This window comes from Mus caroli, chromosome 3, assembly GCF_900094665.2.
Source record: "Mus caroli chromosome 3, CAROLI_EIJ_v1.1, whole genome shotgun sequence".
Taxonomy (NCBI): Eukaryota; Metazoa; Chordata; class Mammalia; order Rodentia; family Muridae; genus Mus; species Mus caroli.
The window spans coordinates 34,263,464-34,286,192 of NC_034572.1; the positions used below are offsets into that span (position 1 = coordinate 34,263,464).

The window sequence follows — 22,729 nt, forward strand, 5'->3', positions numbered from 1 at the left end:
ATGAATTTGGGTGCTCTTGCATTTGGGGCATAGATGTTCAGAATTGAGACTTTCTCTTGGTGAATTTTCCCCTTGATGAATATGAAGTGTTCTTCTTCATCATGCTTGATAACTTTTTGTTGACAGTCTACTCTATTGGATATTAGGCTAGCAACTTCTGCTTGTTTCCTGGGACCATTTGCTTGGAAGACCTTTTTCCATCCTTTTACTCTGATATAGTTTTGTCTTTGCTGTTGAGGTGTGTTTATTGTATGCAGCAAAATGCTGGGTCTTGTGTGTATATCCAGACTGTTACCTTATGCCTTTTTATAGGTGAGTTGAGTCCATTAATATTGAGAGATATTAAAGAGATATGACTGTTATGGCTCTCTGCTTTTGACTTTGTTGTGAGATGCTTAATATATTGTCTTTTCTTTGGTACAGGTATCTTCCTTGTGTCTGAGTTTTCCTTTTAGGATCCTCTGTAGGGCTGGATTAGTAGATAGATAATGTTTGAATTTGGTTTTGTCCTGTAATGTTTTGGTTTCTCCATTTATGTTGATTGAAAGTTTTGCTGGGTATAGTAGTCTGGGCTGGCATTTGTTTTCTTTTAGAGTTTGCATGACCTCTGACCAGGTTCTTCTGGCTTTCATAGTCTCTGTTGTGATGTCTAGTGTAATTCTGATAGGTCCACCTTTGTATGCTACTTGCAGCTTTTAATATTCTTTCTTTGCTCTGTGTATTTAGTGTTTTGATAATTATGTGATAAGAAGATTTTCTTTTCTGATCCCATTTACTTGGTGTTCTATAGGCTTCTTGTACCTTTATGTCCATCTCTTTCTTTAGCTCAGGAAAGTTTTCTTTTATGGTTTCCTTGAAGACATTTTCAGATACTTTGAGGTTTCATCATATGTCTATAAGAATAAGTAAGAGTGATAGCTCATGATAGCAAGGATATGGAATAAGTCAAGTACTAATTCATTGCTGATGGGAGTACAAAATTTAGTTACTATAGAAGTCAGTGTGATGGTTCCTCTGAATGAAGGGAATCAATATACTCCAAGATCCCACTATACCATTCTTAATTGTACACTCAGGGGATGCTTCATCCTTTCACTAGGACACTTTCTCAACCATGTACATTGCTCCTTATTCATAATATCCAGAAATTGGAAACAACTTAAGTGTTCTTCGACAGAAGAAGGGATAAAGAGAATGTGGTGCATTTACATAATGGATGGAGTATTACTTAGCTGTTAAAAAATGCTATCATGAAATTCATAGGCAGATGGAAGGAACTACAAATAAATCATCCTGAGTGAGGTAGTCCAGATTCAGAAAGATAAATTTGATATGTAGTCACTTACATGTGTATATTATCCAAGAAGTAAAAGATAACCAAGCTACAATCCACCCAGAGTGGTTAGGTATAGAGAAAGGGACTAGACTATATGCATTGATCTCCATGAGAGTGGGAAATAGAATCCATCTTATGGGTTAACTAGGATAGGTGGATGGGAACAGGAGGATCAAGTGGGGAACAGTAGGATAGATGAAACTGAGAGGGGCATTTGTGGAGAGAGAATAGAACTCAGAGGATTTGGAAGCATGCTATCAAAACCCAGTGCAATGGAAACTTCCTAAGCTATATGAAGGCAATCCTAATGAAGCCTCCAAATAATAGGAGACAAAGCACCAACTGGCCATCTCTTGTTACCAAATGAAACTTCCAGGATCAGAACTGGGTTATATCCATTTGAGTTGCTGGCCAGAGATCCCATGGAAATTCCCAAACAACTGAGACTGTTGCCAAGACAATGGTTGCTCTTCACAAACTGACAGTGGGGCACAAATACAGAGGACAAAACCCAGAGATCTCATTGAACATGGAGAGATTTAGCTGATGCCTACAAAGAAATCCTGTGAAGGCTAGATGGATACCCCCAGGGTAGAGGAATTGGAGTGCAGGGAGGTAGGAGTTGGTGGGTGGGTGAGGTAGGGGAACACCCTCATAGAAGCAGGGGAAAAGGGATGGTATAAGGGGACCAGCAAAGGAGATAGCATTTGACATGTAAATAAAGAAAATATCCACTAAAAAATTTAAGAAACAAAACAAATAATCAAATAAAAACTAGAGTACAAATCTAAACAGAATTCTCAAAAGAGAAAACTCAAATGGCTTATTCACACTTAAAGGAATGTTCAACATCCTTAGCTATCAAGGAAATGCAAGTCAAAACTATCCTTGTGTTCTCTTCTTTGGTATGGGAAGGTACTCTGCAGGATACCAAAAGACAAACACAAATAGCACTCAGATACAAATCCTTTGTTCTGCAATGCTGTCCTGCCTGGAAAATTCTTTTTTAAAATTTAATAATATTTGATGTTTTATTTTTTGCCCTCCTCTTTCCTCTCCTCCTCTTTCCTCTCCTCCTTTTTTTCTCTTTCTCCCTCCTTCCCTCCATCTCTCCTTCCTTCCTTCTTTCCTCCCTTCCTTCTTTTCTTTTTGTTTTGACATCAACGATTTTTTCTTGATTGAATCCTTTGAAGTTGGAAGATATGGACTAAATATGGGCTAAAATTTCTGGTGGTAGCTCATATAAATAGACATGGAGAAAGGAGGCTTTTGCTGTTTTTACCTACTTGACCTCATGCTCCCTAGCAAGTCAATTTCTTCACTGGTTGTAACAACCTGCTTCTTCAGAATTCCAACATGTCTTCATGATTAGCTGAGACATCCAGTCTTATGGACTGAACAACTAGTGGATTCGTAGTCTTTCCCTATGGGATCAGCCATTTATTGAAGTAGCCAGACCAAAGCCTGCAAGACATTCTAATAAATCCCTCTTTAATGCACAGAGATTTATTCTTTTGGTTCTGTTTCTCTGGGGAACTGTGACTTATGCAGTTTTCTAATTTTTTGATTGCAGATTGTTTCATTTATGAATGTCTTTGTTAAATGTACCTTCTACTTGGCATCATGCAATCTTGACATTTGCTCTATTATATATAAATATATATAATATATATATATACACACACACATATATATTCCTATTCTTTATTTAATAATATATAAATATTTCTTCCTATTCTTTATTTAATTATATATATATATATATATATATATATATCTTCCTATTCTTTTTTTTACAAGTTTTTCTAAGAATCAAAATACCAAAGTATTTGAACACTTAACATTAAATTTGATTTAGTTTTTCGTTTTTTCTTATTTTTTTTTTTTTTTTTTAGATCTGTCTACAGTCATCAGAGAAAAGACTTTCCCTAATGCTTCACGTTGAAATTGGTTGAGATTTCCTTTCAACCAAAGCATTGAATCTGTTTGGTTGAAGGCTTCTTATATGCTTGAAAATAATACAAACTCTTGCTTGAACACTAGCTTTCCATGTCAGTTATTTCAAGTTTGTGATCTTACATTTCAGATCTGAGTGTGAGTAGATAAGATTTGACCCTCCCTACTTTACTTCAACTTTTTCATTGACCTTTTCTCTTCCTTGTTTTCTGTGGTGCTGGGGATGAAACCCAGAGCCACAATCGTGCCTGATAAGTACGCTCCCCTCCACCGTACCCATGCTGCTTGAACAAGCACAGAATGAGGTGCTGTGGCTGCACAATTTCTCACTCTTGAATTTTAAGTAGAAATGCATTGTCCTACAGTTGACTATATTTTCTGTTTATATGCAGTGCAATTACTGACATTTGTGGGTTTATAGCTTAAATGTTGTCATTTTTGTCAGCACAGAGATTTATTTAGAGCATAGCTGGAGTGTTTTATCCAGCTCTTCTTTGGGGAGAGGATGCAGATGTTTGCAGCACCACACAGACCTCCAGAGACACTGCAGTTACAGTTCTCTGTTTTCTAAAAATCTAAATTAGAGATATTTGGGGGCACAGTATTTTTTGAGAAATAGGATGGAAACAACCTGTATAAGTTATCTAAGAAGAAAGAACATTTAGTCACTTATGGAATCTCAGGCCTGCTTCAACCGTTGTGTCTATATGATAATTGTATGAGCTCAGCTTTCATTGCCCCATCATTTTTAGTTCAATTCAAAATGAAAGTGATTTACAGGTGTGTGTTCTTCTATTTTTCTCAACCCTAATTTTGATAACAGTTCTTAAATGGTTCTTAAATGCTTTAACCTCTCTTCTAGCCCACCACCCACTAGAAGTAGTGAAAAAGAAAAACTATTTGGATATGAGTAAGTGAGCTTCTTTAGAAATTGTTCTTTGAAGCAAATCCTACCTGTGTGGTCAGGAAATCAGCAGTTCAGTTCAGTAGTGTTGAGATAGCAAACAGAAACCTTGGTGGGGCTGGTAGCACAGTCTACCCCGAGCTTAAAGTGGGGTAGTAAGAATTATAGACTACATGTAATGACTTAGAAATTCTTTTACTTAAAAGTTTTTTGAGTTAGTGTAACCAATAGCTGAAAAGTTTGTCAAAACCTACAGCTACATTCATTCTGCCACAGGACTGCATTGAGGCTTCTCTTCTTTGTTTCTGCACATGCCTGATAACCTGTACTGTACTGCGGTAGCTGGGGCCTCTAGAAGCTGAGGCTGATGTATAGGTTATGGTCCTAAACACTGTAAATTTAAAAAAAAAATCTGGATCTTTGAAAATGAGCTTGTTAAGATGTCTGATGATAAATGTTCTTTCTTAGACTATTTTATTACCAAGTCTACTTTTCAAGTATTGTGTGGATCTTTGTGGTTTAATTTCCTAGTTTACTTTTCCCCCTTCTAAGGAACCCAGTAGAAATTATTTCTGCTATTTACTCTCCACATCCAAAGAACAAGTTTAATCTGTACCACTATACTTCTCAGTGATTTAGTAAACTTGGAGCATGCAACTTTTGTTTCTAGAAGAAATGGAGAAAAATAAAAGCTACAGTAGCTGAGACACTGTTTCTATTTGTTAAGAAAGGACACTAGAGTGTCCTGCTTGTTAGTTTTCACTTGGGGCTTAGATGAAATCTTACAGTAGAGACTTTGAAGAGTGATTCTTGTTCAGTTTGGTCAAATACCTCATGCTTGAAGAATTAAGATATACTGAAATGAAAGAATCTTGAATGGAGGTAAAGATGTACATGTATTCTGATTGCTGAAATATATTATATTCCAAGTATAATTTTATATGACAAGTTTCCTAAACAGAAAATGCTTGCCAATTTTATTCAGAGACCAACAGGCAGACACACAAGTCAAACTGACATTAAATTAAAATCCACATGAAATTTCTGCAAACCAGTTACCATGTCAAACATTTAAAAAATAAATGGTTTTTCAGGACCTGAAATTGCACAGACGACATGCCCACCATCTGGAGATTTTCCATCTGCCCCAAGTGACATGATATATTCACTAGGGTTGACCTAGGCAGCATCCGCTGCAGATAAATGGCAGTTGATTTTATCATACATTTCAGGTTGGGATGTCTGGGAGGATTTTAAGATAGCCATAATATCTGTATCTTGTGGGACACCAAAATGTTATAATAATCAGGAGATTTTGCTTATTTGTTTAGTTTCTGTTTTCCTTCTTCAAGAACACAGGCTTAATTATGGTAGAATTCATGAAGGTCTTTGCTCCTTTTTAAAATACTTATTTTAAGTGTGTGTGTGTGTTTAGTGTCAGTCAGTTTACTTTCATTAGTTATTATATTTCTAGAGTTACAATATCTTTGACCACAAACCATCATGCTTTTCTCTTAATTTCAATGGGATCATTTATTGTCTCACTTATTTTCTCTTGTTTCTACCATTGTCCTCATATGGGGAAGCTTCAGTGATGGGATATTTCCCCGATAGCATCCTTTAATCCTATTGTTTCTATAGGAAAGAAGAGATAGACACAGCATTCCCAGGCATCTGGTATACACTACAGAGGAAATTATACCTGTCTCCCACAAGACAGAAAGTCATGACCTTCAACTGTAGCTGTTGTCTGACCTCTACATCCATGCCATACCAATACATTCCCCTACTCATAAAAAGGAGTATAAGTGTGCATGTATGTGCTCTCGTGTAAATGTGCACACACACACACATACACACACACACAAAGAAAAAAATTAAATTAGGAATGGTATAATTCACAAAGACCAGATCCCACAATGTTTGACACATCAATGTGAAATTCAAATGGAAATTATCTGAGTTTTAATATGAGTTACTGTGGTGGATATTGTACTGTAGCTCAGAGGTAGAGACCTTGATAAGCATGAGCAAGGTCCTGATTCATTTCCAGAGCTACCCATGCCCTTCTCCCACACCAACACACACTCTTCCTTGCCATCCATCGCACCTACATATACAAATATATAATTGTATACACAGATTTGTATAGTGCTTATCTCATATTTCCTTCACTGAAAGACTCAAAAGTTTAACAATAGCTAAGCCAAGGTACAGACTCTAGATCATTCTTCTGCACCCAGTCCTTCTATGGAAGTCTACTAATTGTCTCTTCATCACTAAGAGTAGGAGTGTGTGACACTTTTGCAGCAGACAATGGAGGTGAATGTAATGGATACAAGGGTGAGAATAACAAGGCATTGCCTTCTACACTCATAACTGCTTTTTGCATGAAGTTCTGAGGCCAAGAACCCTGATTATGTGCTCTTCTGAATATCAGACACACAGGCTTTTACATTTTATTTAAATTAGTCTAAGTCTGAAAATTACAATAGGTTAGGGACTTAGGAATAGTTGACATCTCTGAATTCATGAGCTCCACTACTTCAAAAATAACCACAGATACTGCCTTGAACATTTTTCTGTATCTATTAAGTGAGAGAAGTTCCTCTGTTTAAATGAACAAATTAAAGAACAACTGACAGAGGACTCTCAACCTTTGCCTTTGCTTGTTTGAAGCCTCCTGTTGGCACTTCCTGTGAGACTCAGAAAAGGCAAGCATCAGACAACCATCAAAGTCAGGCTAGAATTTGAGAGCTGCAGAAACTGTTGGGGTTCAGAGGGCAGTGCTCTGCAGGGATGGCTGGAACTCAAACAGAAAACCCCTTTGGTGGACAACTGGAAGAAGCACCTTCAGCAACGGAACCAAGCAACTGTAATGTGTTAGAAGCATAGAGAACAGGAAAATGTTCAGAGATGCTCAACAATTTTAATGAAAGTCAGCATTACTTTTATTATAGTAAAATAATCAATTAAATAGAGAAGGACACATTTATCCTTACAATGATCAAATACACTAAGTTCTACCCAAATGTTTAGCAATGTGCCTCATGCAGCAGACTGGATGAATCTGCAAAAGAGTCAGCTATGAGAATGAGATAGTCTTCTGATAAATTAATTTTGTGTCAAAAGATCAATGGAGAGAAGAAGAAACACAAATTTAAAAAGGAAAAAATAAAAGTGAACTGCCACTATTTTTGGGTGGCAGAGATATGTATAGGAAAATGCTAAATAATTACATAGCAAAACAAGAGCAAAGCGATTGAAGTAAACACATTCTTGCAAAATTGATTAATAGAAATAAACATATGCAATCAATGGCAAGCCAGCAGACACAATGGCATAGAGAATCTGATCATCCATCACACACAGCTGGTAACATTGTCACAAAAGCTAACAAGTAGTACAGTGAAAACTTACAAAGCACTAGGCAAAGATGACAGAAAGATGAATCTAATCTTGTACAGAACATACACCTCTGTGGTAAGACAACTCTCCCAATGTGTGCTGTAAATTCACCATTATTTCAGTTACAATGTGAGCATTTGCTGAAAGTGAGAGTGATTAGAAAGACCTGGGAAGCCTATGGTCTTGAGAGATGTCCCTCTGCCAATGGTCCCTACATCAAGGTAGGTTCTTTTTATTTGGTTTGTTTGTTTGTTTGTTTAGTATCCTTCTCCTCTGTGTGTAGTATTAATTCCCAATGTTTACATCTCTCACCATCTGACATTATTGCCTGTGACCCTTGTTAATTTTCTAAAATCTCAAACTATCATCATTCTGTTAGCTATCTACATCTTCCTTGGTTTGTTTTTTCAACATGCTTGCATACACTCTACCTCTTGTTCCCTTCCATCCTGAACTGTGTTCAGCTTCACTAGGAAACAGTCTACTAACACATTCCTCCTTCTGTTTTTCAGCATCTGCAACTCTGGCTGCCATGTTAGGAGCATTTCAAATGAATCTGTTGAGTGTGTGAAATAATAGACAGCTAGCATTTGCTCATGGGTAACATGCACACAGATTTCCATGGATGGGACTGGTATTCCATTTCAGATCTAGTAAGTAAAATGCAAACAGAATGCTCCCAGTGTTGCTTTCATAAAACTAATGTAGCTGGACATGACTTTCCAGTATTCATCAGTGATGAAAATAGATACACATTTTGGTTGTTTTGTTCTAAAAGTTGTAGAAAATGTTTCTAGCTTTAAGGACAGAGACTTCATGGTTTGTATTTTTCTTGCTGTACTTTTCCATTTCATGGATCTATTGTTGTTTTATTTATTCACATCTATGTTGTATTAAGCATACAATTAACTATACAATTAACTAATTAATCATACAAGTTTAAACATACTTTATCCTTTCATTTATTTTTGATATGCATATTCATTATTTTACTATTTATGTGTATGTACATACATATGTGAGTATATGAGCACAGCTATGTGAAGATGTGTGCAGAGGCCAGAAGAGAGCATTAGATTAGCCAGGAGTTGACATTATAGGTAATTTTGAGCTGACCACTGACGAGTACTGGGAACTGAACTCAGGTCCTCAGCCAGAACAGTAAGTTCTCTTTAACACTAAGCCATCTTTCCAGCCCTGTACAACTCTTAACCTGGTGAGACATCTCTTCAGCTACTCTACTCTTCTAAATACCTGAGGTTTTATCTTTACAATGGGCTTCTATGTGGTAGAATATAAGGATAGGCAGATAATTTTGATAGAATTATTCATCAACATTTTTGACATATGCACAAATATGACCACATTTCACAGTCCCTTGACAGGTATCTAGAGTTTCCTTACCATTTTCTTCATAAATAGAATTTTTTTTTTACCCAATGCTATTAATCTTTACTCTGTGTTACTAATTTCTCAACATAACCCAAAATGTCTGTGGGTCTTCCCCCTTGAAAAACTGCTTTCTTCCTTTGAATACTAATGGGTCATACAAACAAGCTAGCCTTTGTATTCATGTCTAAACTCAAATATGCCATGCCTGCACAACTATTTGTGTAGCATTTTTATGTAAATTTGCTGATCACCCAGCATGTTTATATATTTTGATAATATGAAACATTTTGGGGTTGGATATTTATCAGCAGTATTTGTCTATGGTTGCTCAAGTTCCTTGATGTATGTATGTGGAAAGGGGCCTCCCACCCTTCTGCTGTTGTTTAATATTTCCTCTTGTGTTGACATGAATGTTCTCAGAAAATCATGACAACAAGGATTTCATCTATCTCCTCAGTGCTGAAAGCGTACCTCAAACTACACAAAAAAGAAACAATAAATGAGCTAAAGAATTCTAATACAATTATTTCCTACCTATGAAAACTTTAAAACCAAACTCACATAGAACTGCTCCTAGGTCAGGCCCATAGGTATGGCCTCTTTCTTTGTTTAGACACACTTTAAATTCTCAGGACATTAGACCAAACCTTGTTAAATATAAATATGTAAGTCATAGCATGAAAACAGTTTGAAATAAATTTTATTTATAAAACTTTAGGGATTCATGGAACTGTTCATTTCTTTTAATGAGGTAGGGGGAAAAACCCACAATTTCATTAGGCTCAGGATAGACGTAAGGGCAGAACAATCTGATAAGGAGAAAGGTCAGAGGTCTTTCTGAGTTGACTCCTAGATCTATGTCATTTAATTCAAACTGATTTAAGGGTCATTTGAACTCCAATCAAGATGAAAAGTAGAATTTATCAAGTACAAGCTTTCTCTTTCTGAGCACAGAGACCTATCAATGTCTGTCTCCTGGCTACCCTCTTTGTAATAAATGTAGGCTTGGTGGATAATGAAAAGCAGCTGGGGAGGTAAGGTATAGAATACTTCTTTTCTTCTTCTTCCAACTGTGATTGTTCTTATTCTTCAAAATCTACCACAGCTGCCAAAAATCCATTTCATCTTAGCATGAGGTGAAGTTTCCATTAAAGACTTTTCGAGTAGCAGGGGTCAGCAATCTAGTGTCAACTAGGCTACCAAAGAATGCTGTCCAGCAAAGTCTACCAGGAGGGGAAGGAGTGAGTGCAGAGGCAACAGAATATTTATAATGGGCCTCTGCACTGTCCTATCCTCCCGTGCCTTTAATGTTGGCAAGATCATGCCAGGATAGACAGGACAGCAGAATGCATGTGTGATCTCATCAGCTCTGGCGACTGCTGTAAGATGAACTGAGTCACAGTTTACCCCACACAATTTTGCCAGTTAGAACAATGTTGATATGTTCCCATTACAAGCTGCTATGATGCTGTTATCTCTGGGCACAGAAAAGGTTAATAAATACTTGGTCTTATTCTACTCATAAAACAAGTATTAAAACAGTGCAATAACAACCCTTGTTTTATATTGATTGAAAATGAAAATTAGTGCACAAAAATTACTCTTAAATATGTATACTTTTTTTTTTCAATCAACATTCACAATGAGCATATCAGCATGGGTGGATTCTCCCCATTTCATTTGGTTTTCCACCTATTCCAGCTTTTCCCACTCTGCCCATTGACTGGGATTTATTTAGTGTCTACTATAGACCTAATTTACCAAATCAGAATCTGAAGTGCATAGGATGACATTCCAGGTTAAATTCCAGTTGATGAGAAGTCTCAGAGAGATTTTTAAAACAATTATAGTCTTGACACATGCTGCAACAATCTCTATGGAGGCTAAATAATGATTTTTATTATGGGATGGGGAGAAAATAAAGAAGCACATTTGTTTATTTAAGAATTAGTCAGTGGGGCCCAGGACATGCAGAAGAGCTTTAACACATTCCACAGTTGTTCTTCACAGTGATTTAAAATTTTGGTGTCTTCATAATTGAAATATTTAATATCATGACAGCAACACATTGCTTCCTGTTGACTTCCTCAGAGAGTCAGTTAATGCCGTGTGGTTACTGAGAGAGTTTCACATGTGGGATCAGTGGGGATTACCACAGGAATGTCACTGCCTTCATGGGTCCTTCTGGGCTTGAAGAATGGAATTAAAATTGTCAAGTTAACCTGAGTCAACAGTGCTGACTTTTTATTCTCAACAAATACAGGACAATGTGAGGTGCATTGAATCCCCCCTCACTGTGTGAATGACACTGTGTGAATGACACATAGGGTCAGTCTGATATCTCTCTTCTGAGTCTCCCACAGACTCCCAATGCAAGGCACATAAAAACAGTCATCTATTACTCTCTACAGTCACTGAGAGAGTATGAGCTGGCTGCCTCATAGCTACCTTTTACTTTGGTTTTATTTGATTCTTTCAAAATGTAACTGCATTTTGATAACTTTTAAGGTTACCCAAACACTCCAGTGGCTTCACTTGTTGTCTCACTCACCAAAGAAAAAATAATGAAGCCCTCAATTAAATGTGTTTTCAGCTTCACTTCTACAAATAAGTCAATATTCTGAATCATATCAGGTAATATGAAAGTCCACCTTCTCCACTTGGGGCACAAAGAACAATTTGTCTCATGAGAAAGCATCCCAGCTTTAGGGGCTCTGGTTGAGCATGTCTGCCCCTTAACATAATAATCATATATGTGGACACATATGTGGATCTTGCTAAGGACAGTATGCCTTATCTCAAGGTGGCTGTCACCTTGGATAAGTGACATCAAAGATATAAACATCTTTCCACATAAATGGCCCTCTTCTCCTTCGGCCTGCTTGAACTATCTTATCGCGAACAGGCAAGTCTTAAGAAGTCAGAGAAGTCAGCTCAGTGAAATGGCAAGCAGGAGTTGTAAGGCATTGTATGAGCCTGTGCACATGCATACACATGTACAGAGTATGTGTGTGCATGTGTGCTTAGGCATGAGTATGTGAATGTACATATGTGTGTGTGCATATATCTATGTGACTGTGTGACATAATGTATATGCTTTCATACCTATGTGTTAATTAGTGTATTCATATATATGTGCAATGTATGTGACCATGTTTGAGTGTGCATGTGCATGTCTGTGTGCTTATGTATATGTATGTATGTATGTATGTATGTATGTATGTATATATGTGTGTGTGTGTGTGTGTCTATTGTGTCTTAATCTCTGCATGTGCATGCATGAGTATGTTATGTATATGTATGTGCATGTATGTATGTGTGTTTCTATGTGTGTAGGTTTGTGTGAGTATAGGGTATATGCATGTATGTATGTTCATGTCATCTGTGTGTATGCATGATTGTGTGTATATATGTGTGTATGTATGTGTGTGATCAAAGTTGTATGTTTGTCTTTGTGTACATAGTTGTATGTGTCTGTGTATTCATAGTTGTGTCTAAGCATAATTGTGTGCCTGTATATGCATAGCTGTGTACATAATTATGTGTAATTATGTGTATATGTGTGTGCAAAAGTGAGTGTGTGTGTGTGTGTGTGTGTGTGCTAAAGAAGAGGATCACAGTGCAAAAACTAATAACACTGGATCATAAGTAGACAGGAACAGAGTGAAAGACCTGAAGGTGACAAGTCAGACCAGACCACAGAGGACCCTTTCTATCTGAGAGTTAGAAATGGAGCTGTGAAGCAAATTTAAGGACTTTGATGGGACACGGACACAGATATACTTGTGCGTGAAAGGCTTCTAGTTTCCATCAAATTTAGTAAATAAATTGCAGCTTAGAAGAGAGACACATGGCTTATGAGATTGTTCATGCCATATAGCATGAAATTAGAACTGACTAAAGTGAGCCTGCAGCAGATGGTGAGGTTTCAAAAGAGGGGATAGATGTGAAGCATGGCTGAAGATGCCACTGACTGAGCTTACTAATAGGAAGTTTTGTGGGAGAAAAATGATTCAAAGAAGAGGGCACAAGCAGTATGGAAGAATCGGGGCTCTCCCTTAGTGAGACCATCATTTGAACCAGGATGTGTGCAAGGAGGAAGTGGGGTACTCACTCACGTGGAAATGGAACTCCACAGCTAGACATATTTCCTGGACTTGCTGAAAGTAACTGTTCTACTTCCCGCTAGAAATAAAACCCATTCTTTACATCCCAGCTAAAATGTGGCCTGCCCTTTGAAGCCTGCCTAAAGTCTTCCAAATATCTCTTTAACATGACACCTAGTCCTCAGCTACCATTTTCCCCTATGGCATGCGTCATGGCCAGTGGCACAGGCTTGTCTGGACCATAGGACTCTGTTAGGCACAATTCTTTCATAGTCACACTAGGAATCCCTTGCCTTGCCTAGAAACACCCCACTCCACAATAACTGTTGTCTGAATTGGACTAAGTAACAGTATTCTTCACTAAATTCCTTTCAAATGAAAACAATAGATACTTTTGGTCCCAGCCTTGAGTTGAAGGTAAGGTCATTTCTTGCCAGCAGGCTATGGCTGACTTTAATTAAATGTTTTATGCCATTCATCTGCTCTTGGGTAACTTGTCTTTTAAAACACAGGAAACATTAATCTGCAGATGAAGAATATAAAATCTTTTTACAATATTTTCCTCGGTTACAAGTAAGTTATAGACTAACCACAATATTTCTGTTCCATTCTAGAATCATAGAAGAATGCACACTATCAATAGACACCTACAGCGAGGGTAATAACGCACACATGGTACATTATCACATCCGTATGCTGGTTTCCAGAACTGAGAGAAAATAGAGGGGTGAATGTCATGACTTAAACAATACAAACATGTGCACTAAGCGAGTTCTTTCAAGGAGAGTTCACATGTGGGAAGCATAAGTGAGAGTTTTGTATGTTCTCCTGTGTGGTAAGCTCTTATCCCCCTTCATTCTGTAGACCTGAACTGTAGCATAATACTATTCCCTACGTGGGAAGGGGGGGGGGTTGAGGGGAGGCAACCTGTAGCTCAGGCATCAGCCAGTGCCAGGGCAGATAGGTCAGCTCTCAAGAGATCTAAAGGAAAAGTCCATGCCACCCAGGTTCCTGGATGCCACCCAGGTGCTTCATGGTAGACATCAAGTCTAAGTCATGCTAGGTTGTATCTATGAAGATGTTAGATGACAAAGAGCTGAGCAGAGAAGCAAACCCAATGAGTGCTTGAAGCTGAAAATTGCCCAGTGGTCATCAGAGACAATGATTTGTCATTTTCCCGTGTTCAGGAGGTGGTGAGGTATCCGGCAGAGTTACCTGTTCAAGGTGGTGTCATGGGTTTTCATTTCCTTTACAGTCGTGACCTGGTGTGGTCTTCGGAGGGAGAGGCTCCCTGCTTCATGAGTGAGAAAAGCATGTGATGACAGATTTACACTTCATGATCTGCACTTGATTTTACCTACAGGAGACACTGGCCACCCTGGTAATTAAGAACCCCCCCTTGTCTGTGTTCCAGGAACACAGTACTCAAGGTAATTGATGACTCTCATCCCTGAAAACATTCTTACATTTTTTTCTATGTGCTTCAGAACTTTATTTGAACAGGGTTCAGTTAAGACATTTAACCTCTGCCCACCTGTGCATTTCCCTTCCATATTTAAATATCTTTATAAACTAAATGTTTCTTAAACATTCTGGAATATAAAACTTAGATTGTTTCTACCTTTGTTTTCTCTTCCCTTTCTTCCCTATACATTTTGATACAACTGACACTGTATATGTGCCCTCTATCTAAGCAAACTCCAGGATACCCATTGAATTTATTTCTTTTTGTATCTGAGCTGAAACCGTGACTCAAATTCTAATAATTATAATTTCTCATCTGGATAACTTAAATGAGTCTCCAATTTCTTCTCTGGTTGTTTCTTTGGTTAGTCAGCTTGGACTTATAAACCACACATTTACCCATTTTTTCCCTTAAAGCACCAACATGTAAAATTTTTAAAAGATATATCATAGGTGCTTATTATTCTATTTGAAAAAGTCTTAGCCTCAATGAATTTGAAGAATTCTGTGTATTTCTTCAGTACAGGTGGCACTGATTCATAAACCCTTCATTCATTTTTCTGCTTGCTATCTGCATGATAAGAAAGTGAGTTTGTGTAAGATCTTTTAAAACCCCACACTCTTCCTGTCCTATTTTTCTAGCATGGTGTTTGCTGCCTTGTCCTACCTTAAATGTGCCTTTCCTATATTCATTTTTATAACTTTCTCTCATTCTTCCCATTACCATTAAGTCACCATTTCCCCCACTACAGAAAGCAACATTGCAGAGGATCTGAGGGCATGTGTATCATTATTCCATTCACTCACAGCATTAATATAATCTATCTTGAAGCAACCCTCTTTGTAGACTTACTTTAAATTTGTTTAATGAACTGCATGCTTATTTCTTATAGGGACATCTTTCATTCAATTTGATTTACATCTTCAAACTTTGTACAGGATTTTGAATTATACAGGGGATCAAGAATTTCTGGTAGAATAATGGGGCAAATTTCCATTCAATTATATGCCCAAGGTTGTTAGTTTTACTAAGTCACTGGATGGTGTTTCAAATGAAATAATCATAATACAGATTATTTTAAATTAGAGAAAATTTGTTACTTTCATTTAATTATCTGTACTTGACATACTTTGCTCTCTATTTCTTGCTTAATGTTTAACCTGCATATGTATTCTAAAAAGACATTGAAAACGAGACCAAGAAAAATATTTTGAGAGCATATTGTCCCTCATCAGATGGCCTGTCAATTAACAGGACCCAAGACTTAATTTTTCTTCCCCTTTGCTTTTAGGCAAAAGGCTGAAAATAGCAACAATAACAAATTCTTCACATTTTTCAGATGCCAGGTGCAGAGACCCTGTTTTCACCTTTGTAGATCAAAGGCACATGCATCCTACAGTAGCAGCAAAATATATTGGCACCAGAAAGTCTGTGTTGGTCTATAACAGCATGACTGTGGTACACTCAGTATATCAAGATGCCATGGGAGCCAAGTAATGATCAAAAGTGGTAGCTCCATGGTAGATGACAGCATTTACAGAGCAAGCAGTCAACACAGGGTTCCCATGTTCCCACCTCCAACACTAAGGACGCCTCAGGCCAGAGTTTGGGGGTATGCATTGTATTTTTAAAAAATGATCATGCATTAATGCATTCAAACTTTTTGTTGAACTGCATGAACCTGCCACCATCTGCTCAATTTCAGGGGTGGCAGAAACTCTCTGTGACACTTTGGAATCTCAGAAACCACAAACAGGAAGCCTAGAAATCAAAGATGGACTTTCTAAACTTTTTTCTTTTTCATAAAACTAAGTCTAATGTCATCGAGTTTCTCCAGATTTTTATGAAGAATATTAATGACAGTTACTACATCAGTGAAATCGACTATTTTTCCTTAGTATATCCTATGGTCCAATTTCAATGGTTTGTGAATTTATCTTGTAAATCTTCAAAATTCATTTCCGGCCCTTTTGTTCCCACTTAGGTGTGAATAACTAGTTACAAGCCATCCATCAACTACCTCTGTCATACATTACTAACCCTCATAATCCTACATTGTTTTTAGCTCTCTTGAAAAACTTTGAAAAAATGTAGAGTTACCTTATCTAAGATTTCCATCTGGGAGAACACAATACATTTATATCATATTGTAGAAAAAATCCAGGAATCAGATTCAGAACTTGGAAAAATACTTGCAGTGAATGGTTGTGTGTGTTTGCTTGTCTATCTGTTTCTCTCTGTGTGGAAAAGTATATGTGTCTTTGTGTGTCTGTTCAGGTGTGTGTTTATGTGTGTGTGTTTCTGGCTGTGTCTCCGGGTTTATGTGTCTGTCTGTCTGTGTCTGTCTGTCTGTCTGTCTGTGTCTGTCTGTCTGTCTGTGTCTGTCTGTCTGTTGTCTCTATATCTGTGTTTATGTTGCTTTTCTTTTTTCTCGTCTTCTGCTCTTAGGAGTCACCTCTTTAAAGCATTTCAACATCTTTTAATGTGGCAATCTTATAGAATTTTTCCGTACTTACACATAGAAAACCAAGAGCAAATATTTGAGTGTAATTCAGTTTGACCTTTATCCCTTCTAGAGGCTCACTGAGATAGTAGAATGGAAAAGTTTTTGCTTATCTGTTAAATTTGAGGAGAACATCACACATTATCAGATGGCATGGTCGGTCGGTACAGAATTCAGAATAATAGGCTGTGCTCCTGAGTACCTTCACTCCTTTATGCATTAACTCATTTATGCCTTTTAATAACATGATAAATGAAAGACTTCTCCATTTGACAGAATGCACACAAAAAGGAAGTGGCTGCTTTCATGCAAGAGGTATACAGACTGAGTTTGCCAGGATGTTCTACTTAGCATTCTCTGAGCTTTCTGGGTCTGAAGAGAGTCTCTGTCTTTAAGTTCTGAGTCATCCTAAGCCATCAGTATCATTCTGTTCAGTTCCAAGTGTGCTTTCTTCTTTTGATATTCTCACTAAATCAGTGATGAATGGTCCATTATCCACCCAGGACTGAGGGATGTATATTCTAGTTTATGCTTTACATACTGTCACTTTTTAATGTACATTCTTATCATGGTGGCTTCTGGCAACACACCTTCAAGATGAATGAGTCACAGTCTTAGCTCAAAAAATATGTCCCTTGTTTTGTTACAAAGTTTTAAGGTTTCTTTTTTTTAATTTTTTTTTGTATGTTATTCTGATTCCCTTATTAGTTTCCACCCTCCTGGCTCACTCTTCTTGATGTTGCGTATTTTCCATGTTATTCTTCTCATCTTATTAATCACAGCTATTTTCAGAATTCCCACTTCCTACTCCTGTCCCATATGAAATTGTTTCTGGCTGTTGCTCTGTCTCTTCAGCCTACACTGTTTTGCCTTTCATCATGCTTTGTTTACTGTTTCTCTTCATTTTGCAGAGGTCAGACAACAAATGGACTAAATGAGAGTTGGAACTCATGAGAACAGCTGCACAGTGGTTTCACATTATTTGATTCAACTTCAGACTACTTTCTACCCACTGTGACTATAGAGTTAAGGGCTTCCTGTCCCCTGGTGAGTTTTTGTGGAAAATTTGCCATGCATTTGTTTTGATGTTTCTAACACAGACTAAGAGGCTTTGACACCCATACCTGATACCTCTCACATGGTCTGAAGGCTATGGGACCCACACTTGTAACCTCACATGGATACAGTACTGAAATGTGTGTGTGTGTGTATGTGTGTGTGTGTGTGTGTGTGTGTGTGAAGATGAGTGGTGTCCAGGAGTTTCACAAATATGTCTTGGGTTCTCAGTAGACTTGGGATAGAAGAATCTGTAATTTCTCCTACTCTCTACATTGGTTAGGGTTCTGTAAAATTTCAGTTGCTTAGGCTTTCATAAAATTGTTAACCTTAACAAAAGACCTTTTAAAATAATAAGGAAAATTATATTATTTCAAGATTTTTCTCTCCTGACAAACTAGTTACCTTTATCAGTAAAATGACAAAATCAACTTCAGGAAGTCAGGGTTGATTCTGGGCCACAGTTGGAGAAGGAACACAATCCATCACCATGGAGACATGAATGACAGCCAAACTGAAAGTGATGTTCTTGTTTCCTGGAATTCTGGAACCATCACTCAGTGAACCACTTCCTCCAGTGAAGTTCCACATCCTAAAAGTTCTACAGCCTTCTAAACATTCATATGAGTTAGCGACCAAGATTTCAAATACAAGATCCTATGGGGACAATTCACATTCAAACTGAAGCCCTTTAATGAAAGTAGGAGGCTTGTCTTAGATATCCACAGTGAGGGCCTGGTAGGATGCCTAGAGATGAGGCATGGGGAAGCACAGGGATCCCTAAGAAGGGAGATGCCATAGGCTTAGGATGTGCTAAGCCTCTAGCAATGCATCAAGTAAGTCTTGGCATTCTTACCAAAATTGGCTTCAGCTGTTCAGTTCTGCCTTATCCTTCTACACCTTACCTCTAAGCAGTCATTCTTGATCCTCAACGGCCTGTTTTACCATGATGAGGAAAACATTATTCCTTCCAAGATAAATTACTTAATTAGTCTAAAAGGGTTTTTTTTCTATCAGTTTGTCCAACTTTTATGTTCTCCTATTGATGGGCTGACAACTTTCAAGCTTGTAGATCATGAACCAGAAACTAAAACTTAAGAGAGTGCTCACACTGAATACCATCTAGCATAATCAAAATAGCATCCTGGCAAGATTGGCAATCAATCAGTGTGGGGCTGAGGACGAAGGAAGTACAAAGCAAATGCTTTTGTCTGTAACTAAATTCTTATCAACATCTTAATTTCCCCAGTTTACTTGTGATTATTTCTTCTAAATTGTCATTAGCTTCTACCAATAGTGTGAGTATTCTGTGGCCTTTATTTATAGCTGTATTACCTGCTGTTCTCTTCAGGAGACAATTTGCATCTTTAGGGAGTAGACAGGAGAATTTCACAGTGATTTAGGAACCAGCTGGATATAAAAATGTTTTTTCTCTGCCTAGATAGGAACATCTATTTCATCTACTTTGATGTGCTAGAATTCAGGATGCTTTTGTATTCACAGTGACTCAGACACCTTCCTGGATTTTCACTCTGAAAAGATGTTGGTGTAGAACTTTCAAAAAAAAATCCATCCTGTAAATAATAATTTGCTAAGACATTCTGGCAGAATTATGTTCAATTATGGGCCTGGAAAGGAATGCACAGTTACTACACAGAGTGGGGAAATTGAAATGAACTGACACATGTGTGCCAGGATCTTCTGCAGATTTTAAAATCTCCCACTGAGAATACACAGGAAGTATTAATAATCTGACAGAAGCTGTCAGGGCTCATGGGGTGGTCTTATGCCAAGCAGGATTAGGAATACTTGAAGGAAAATAATACTACCCAAGCTGGAGCAAAGCCTGGCCATATACTTTGAGTCTTGTAAGACAATATACCTGCTACTGGCCAAGGCAGTAGTTCTCTAAGATGTGGCATATTACTGATAAATGAGTCCATTAGACCAGATAGTATAAAGGAGAGAAGGAGAATTTAGTCACATGTGTACAATACACATTGACCCTTTCACTTACAAATAAATAAAATTGATCTTGTAAGGATTTACTTTCCTAAGTTTCTTTCGCAAGCTCCTCTCTCCTCATCCTTCCTCAGTATCACCAGAGGACATTGTACTTCCTGATGTAAAACTGTTTGTATACAGTCAGTGTTGGTTATATGTGCAGAATTTTAGTGCTGATGACTTGGCATTTGATAAAGAGTTAGGGCACATCTCTAGGAAAGATTAATTATCTTTTTCTCAGCTGTAATCATTCTGTCAAATTGTCTACATTGTTCTTTGTCTAGAAATGAGCTCCCCGAATATCCCTCTTTCTGCATTACGTTGTATATTGATGTTGTCTTTGTTCAGGTCTTGTTTAGGCAACCATATTGGTGTGGTATCATGAGTTTTCTGTCTTTTCTAGGGGGGAAAATCTCACAGTAGACTTCCCTACCTTCTGGCTCTTACCGTGTTTCTGAGCACTCACTCTTCTGTGACATCCCGTGAGCCTTAAATGCAGAAGTTGTACTGAAGATAGATTTGTTGGGACTAAGAACCCCATGCTCACGTGTTCTCTCTGTATTTTGTCTAGGCATGATGTTACTTTGAAACTTTATCAGACTTACGATGTTTTCTGTTAACATTACAGGAATTAGCATTTAAAATATTAAAATTTAATGACTAACTTCTTGTTTATATGGGCATGATTACTTGAAATAGGAAGTCAATATCCCATAGATTACTTTTTAGTGAGAATCTAAAAATTAATAATTTGCAAAAATCTAAAACTAACTTTTGACCAGTGTTTTTCCCTTTCTTGTAACACTTGAAATAAGACTTCTTCTGGCATAGCTTTATCTTTTTTGTATTCCTAACATTTTTATCATCTAGGTTAAGGCAAATTCCTACAATCTATTAGAGGTAATTACAACATATTAACAATTTTTATGAAGATCGAATACAGTATTACATGGTGCTTTATGGCATGATATGAAGGGGTTCCTCTGTCCTTCTCTATGCATCCATACTCCCTAGGTATGAAACACATTTAATAAAACCCAATGGTTTTACTATATACCCCAGTCTATGTTGTAGCTTTATTGAAGTTCTTACTAATTTTATTTTCAAACTTGGTTTCTTTTAATGAGGATCTGTGTGACAAAGCACATGTGTTTAAGTAGAGGAAAAACATGCTGCATGTGTTTTGGACATCCTCATCTCGTGCACAGTCTTCTGAAAGCCACTGGGGCAATTTGTAGGGGATGAGTGCAAGGTCAACATATTACATCGTGTTCTAATGAATAAATGAGTCCAGCATCTCTGGGAGGGTACATAATTCTAAGAGTGTTTCCAATTCAAAAAGTCATAGCATTAGAAGAAGTTTAGGGTACCAGAGAACCTCATGATATTCCTCATAACTCACTTTCCTATGCTATTAGCCACACACTGAAGTGAAAATGATAATCTGTGAGGCAAGACAAAGAGCAAGGAATCCAGGGTTTTGTTTTCTTTTTCCATCCTGCCTCTCCTTGTTCAGTAGTGAGAAAGAAAGTAGAGTACACTGTGTCCTTGGAAATGTGGAATAAACCAATTAAGATCTATGCAGTGTGTCCTGTGTTTCCAGTTGTAGGAGCTAGGAACTATAAACTATGCATTATGTGATTTGAATGAGTTGGGTACACAAGTAAAAGTTACCATTTCAATTAAAGCAAGAACAATATAGTCTAGAAACTGGTGAAAAAAAAAAAACACTGAGAATTTGTCTTTTTCTCAGCTGTAATCATTCTTACTTTTGACTTTCATTTACTTATGAGGACATAACAACAAATCTTACCCAGAAAAGCAAAAATTTGGTATTTTCAACTGCATTTTCTCCCTTGCTTTGTGAAAGACGTTTCCTGGATGTTCATTTCATGTCATGCTCTCCAAATTACTTAACCAGCTCTGCCACAGGCAATGGCTTGAAATCATTTGGTGTGCATGGATGAAAGAAAGGCTGCCTCAGAATGACAAAAAGGAATGTTGGAAGTGAGGGCGTTCCCCTTGGCAGCCAACACTCATCCAGACCAAGGGCTGTTTGCCATCGGAGTTTTTAGTGAGAAATAATCTCCTACCACATTTAACCAGCCATTTGGGGAGGGCTTGCTATCTACAGCTCCACCCAATGTGAAGTCATTTAAGTGTTTCCTGGAGCAACAGAAGTGTCTAACTACAGGCCTTTCTCATTGTGTCATTTCTTGTATTGTCAAACTGCCTTGGAAACCTTCTTTAGAAGAAAACTGTCCTCAGAGTAGAGTGGCCTGATTTGTATAAGTGACCATCAGATCAACCACAGAGCACCTGTGTCCATTCTACTTTGAGTTCGCTTATTTCTTGATTTACAATGTACCAATACCCCACAAAAAATGCACTTTGAATTTTAATAAATCAGCATTGGATCCTGTGTTTGTCCATTCCCTGTAACTATCAGAAAATATTTGTGAAGCAGTGGTTTATAATAAAAAAAGGTCCCTTTGGCTCATGATGCTGGGCCTGGAATGATGACAGTAGCAATTTTTCTGCTTCTAATCAAACCTTCCTGTTTCTTTACCTTAGTAAAGAGGAAGAGAGGTAGGCACAT

At 37.5% G+C, this 22,729-nt stretch overlaps 1 long non-coding RNA gene across 1 annotated transcript; it reads right to left on the bottom strand.

The window, feature by feature from the left end:
* Window positions 1-10,894: 10,894 nt before the first annotated feature.
* LOC110292001 lies at window positions 10,895-18,628 on the bottom strand. Its single transcript, XR_002377631.1, has 3 exons — window positions 18,532-18,628; window positions 14,318-14,396; window positions 10,895-11,185 (listed from the first exon to the last, which is right to left on the bottom strand). It is a non-coding gene; the product is annotated as an uncharacterized LOC110292001 (long non-coding RNA).
* Window positions 18,629-22,729: the final 4,101 nt, after the last annotated feature.